The sequence below is a fragment of the Aptenodytes forsteri genome, unplaced genomic scaffold (genome assembly GCF_000699145.1).
Source record: "Aptenodytes forsteri isolate BGI_AS27 unplaced genomic scaffold, ASM69914v1 Scaffold119, whole genome shotgun sequence".
Lineage (NCBI taxonomy): Eukaryota > Metazoa > Chordata > Aves > Sphenisciformes > Spheniscidae > Aptenodytes > Aptenodytes forsteri.
This window is the reverse complement of record NW_008796165.1, coordinates 1929202-1933501: the sequence shown is the minus strand read 5'-3', so window position 1 is coordinate 1933501 and position 4300 is coordinate 1929202. Positions and strand designations below refer to the sequence as shown.

The 4300-nt window shown below is 36.5% G+C and overlaps 1 protein-coding gene across 1 annotated transcript in view; it reads right to left on the bottom strand.

Moving 5' to 3' along the window:
- The window catches only part of ZZZ3 (zinc finger ZZ-type containing 3), a 37436-nt gene extending 36607 nt beyond the window's left edge, over positions 1 to 829 (bottom strand). Inside the window, exon 1 of the mRNA XM_009287268.1 lies at positions 525 to 829. The gene's annotated coding sequence lies outside the window, so the exon portion shown is untranslated. The remainder of the gene's footprint in view (positions 1 to 524) is intronic.
- Positions 830 to 4300: the final 3471 nt, after the last annotated feature.

Sequence of the window (4300 nt, the reverse complement as noted above, 5' to 3'; positions counted from 1 at the left end):
TGATCCCCTGGTTGTCCCGCTCATGCCTTGTGAGCGCCCTCAAGATGAACCGCTCCATAATCTTCCCCAGCACCGAGGTCAGGCTGACAGGCCTGTAGTTCCCCGGATCCTCCTTCCGTCCCTTCTTGTAGATGGGTGTCACATTGGCAAGCCTCCAGTCGTCCGGGACCTCCCCCGTTAACCAGCTCAATACCTTCTGAAGGGTGATTTCATTTGGGGTTGAACCCAAACATGAAAACCAGGATCATTTAGATATTCCGTTTCACCTAGGTTGTTCTAATTAAGGCTAGCACACGTTAAGGATGAGTAACTGACATTTCAAATGGATACCAATAAAATAAATTAAACCAAATTCCGATGTACACTTTGGTGGGTAATTAGTGCTGAACTTGACAGACATTAGAAATATTCTGTAAGACAGAAATCTTTACTGATTTGCTGGTATGTTACCTTCTAAAGAAATACACCTTACATAACAAGTTAAAAAGTTGTTATTTACTTAATACAAATTGTAAAAAACTTACCATTGCAAAACTAGAAGAAATATAAACTTCTGACATTTCATACAGCAGACTCTCACTGTGCCACTTGAATAATATCAATCACTGTTGCTGATATCCATGATGTAATCCAAACATCTTTTTACTAGTTTACGCCATCACATTAACAAGATTTTGAAAACTGTTGAGAAAAAGACAAAGGCATCAGGAAAACATTTAAATTATTTCATTAAAAATCAAGAAGAATGCAACAGGATGTATAAAGAGTAACAGCTTTTTTAAGAAGCAATTATCAATTTTACAAGTGTCCGACATAAAGAACAGTATGCTATGAAGTAATTAAGAACGTGAAGTGCTATCCTGGTTTTGGCTGGGATAGAGTTAATTTTCTTCCTAGTAGCTGGTACAGTGCTGTGTTTTGGATTTAGGATGAGAATTTTTGCAGCTTCTCATACTGCCCTGCCAGTGAGGAGGCTGGAGGTGCACAAGAAGGTGGGAGGGGACACAGGCAGGACAGCTGACCCCAACTGGCCAAAGGGATATTCCATACCATATGACGTCATGCTGAACAAAAAAAAAAAAACAACTGTGGGGGGTTGGCCAGGGGGGGCGCAGCTGCTGATCATGAACTGGCTGGGCATTGGTCAGCAGGTGGCGAGCAACTGCATTATGCATCACTTGCTTTGTATATTCTTTTATCATTATTATTATTTTCTCTTCCTTTTCTGTCCTATTAAATTGTCTTTATCTCAACCCACGAATATTACCTTTTTTTCCAATTCTCTTCCCCATCCCACTAGGGGGGAGTGAGCGAACGGCTGTGTGGTGCTTAGCTGCTGGCCAGGTTAAACCACGACAAATGCTAATTCAGGTTTCAAATATAAAATATCTTTCTTGGTTATTTTTGAGTGATTCAATGTATGACACTAAAGATGTGCAAGCAAATGAATTCACAACAGTCACGTGTTAGGGTGTTCAAACCTCAGAAGATATTTGAAGAGATACAAGAAAACAAGAGGTGAAAGATATTACTACAACTAATGAATTATGAAATGCATTGTCAAATATATTTTATAATTAGATACACAATGAAAAACAATTATTTCTGCTATTGAATTTTAATCAACTGAGCAGAACTCAAAACTTGCATTGGCTCCAAATCCCTGAATAACCTTCATCTACACAATAGGAGTGAAATGTTTTCCAGAGTTCACATTAAACCTATTCTTCACCCAAGGAAAACAATGTATGCTACCTTGTTTATAGGGGAAATGAACCAATTTCGATATTGAAAGACAGAAATAAATCTATGGACCCATAAGCCTCACAATGGTTTCAGTTGTCTCCAGAGTTTGGGCACCAGTGCCAATGCCCAACAGCTATTACTTGAAAAAATATACCAGGAATCACATTTACTTTAAGAAAATCTAGTACTATGGAGGCACCATAAATCACTATAGAATAGTGATTACTGAATCTTTCTTCATATTCTGTTGACTTCATAAAAGTGAACTTATTTTCACATTGACAATTCAGAAACCATGATGCGAAATACAAGCTGACAGGTTTCTCCACATTTTTCTTTCTACACAGTTATTATATTTAGATTATATTAAGTCCAAAGCCTTTGAAAATTGTCTTACTTTCAGTCTACTTACAATTTCATACTGGTAAGAGCAGAAAGCGAATTCCACATTAAGTTGGCAATTCAAAATATAAACTGAGCCAAATAAGAGGAGAAGACATTAATTATGTCTAGTTACAGTGAAATTCAATAATGAAAGATATTTCTACAGTGATGTTACATGAATTATCATAAATTCTATTATATGGATAACTAAATCAAATTAGATTTCAATTATTCAGTGGAATTTCTTAATTTAACAAACAGCAGAGAACAGTCATAATAAAAGACAAATAAAGAATGGAAAAACAAGAAGGCAAGGAAAAACACTTTAAAATGCAAGAGAGAAATGACCGAAAGGAATGAACAAAAAGGAACAGTTGCTACTTAGCTATACCAGGAATGGAACCAGAAACAGTGAGAGATGAACTACATAAAGAGCTCCAATATCAAGTGACTTCAGCCTGTGTCCCCCTGCCCCCCTCGCCATCAAGCTTCCTCTGTTTTTAATATTCTGGTACGCTCTCAGTTACTTAAACCTGTATCGTTGCCTTTCCTATAGATCCCTTTAACTGACAGGAAAGACACATATGTAGATACTAAAAGTAAAGAGAGATTTTGACAGGTTTTTGCAAAAACCAAACAACATACCCCAACAAAAATCCCGCAGCTCAGTAACTTTGGTAAAATACAAAATACAGAAAAAAGCCTGAAACAAAATGTAACAGTGAGTCAATCAGAAGGAGGTCTAATCTCAAAATTTTTAATTATTTTACCAGTCCATAAGTAAAGAACATTCACATAAGTTGTTTCAGGAACGGCTAAAATAGTAATGTCAGTCTTTCCTCAGATTTGTACACTTTATCTCCCCTAATTTTCTTTCCCCTAAAACAACCCTATTTTACTCACAGCAGAAAGACACAACCCCTGCTGTGCCTAGTCGCCTTTGGGGAGAGCAAGAGCATTTTAGAAACAGCAAAAAGAATGTGTAAATATCACAAGAGGAGAAACCAAGGAGGGGAAAAAAAGTTTTACCTAGTCAGGATTTTTTGTTTAGTAGCAGTATCTGGGGGGAAAAAAAAAAATTAAAAAAAATTAGGAAACTTTAATCAGGATACACTGAAATGACTGCACCTTAATTACTGCTTAAAAACTAGAAAACAACATTCACAAGAGCTTACTAAGTGAACAATTAAATAAATTATCCCAGACATTTCCTTGGAAAAATTATCTTGAAAAGAAACTATTATTTCTTTACATTTCATAACCAATTAGAATGACTTTTTCCACCCAGAACAACCACATCTTCCATAGCAGAGAAATTCAGTGGAAGAGTAATTTAATGTTTTGGGCACCACTCATTGTAGAAGATATTTATGAGTTGGAATAAGGAGTGCAAGGGAAACTGAATATGCTTTTAGGTCTAAGCCATTCTTCAGGGAACCACATCAACATTTAAGAAAGAGAATATTGCAATAAAGACTCAAAGTCTGAAGAGAAAGAATCAGCTAACAGCATGGTCTGGTTTGCAAAGCCCATTAAAAACGAAGAAGTTACAGGTGAAAGTAGAATGTAACGCAGACAGAGACAAAGCTTTGAAGTAAGAAAGGGACCTAAATTTGTCTCTTGTGGGGAAGGACCTGTGTAAGAAGTCAGCGAGTGAGTGTTGATCCTGAAACCTTATAGGGAATGGTCATACATTAATCAGTATGGAACTTCTTCAGAGTTTGACTGCTTACAGAAATTGTCGATACATCTTACATACAAACAAGAAATTAATGACAGCATAGGATGGAGTTTCAGGGTATGCATTTTAGCATTTGAGAACCCTTAAAGTATTACATAGGTTTAGGCAGACTCTATTGATATACACCATAGTCATATAATCATGCTAGAATTTTTATTTAACTTAACCAGAAGCCTATTTAGCAAAGCTAGTGAATGTTGAACTGTGTGTGTGAAAACCTCTAGCAACAGAGGAAAAAAATTTACATAGAGATGGAAACCAACAGTTGAAGACAGCAGAATGAGGAAACTCCTTCCCAAATATGCAGAATAACCAATTTCTTCACTGGGTTAAGCCAGTACTGGGTATCTGGGAAACAAGTCGATCGTTTAAAGGAACCCCAAGAATTAAGAAACATGTACACAGTTAAAAGTATGTTCAATGTGGCCC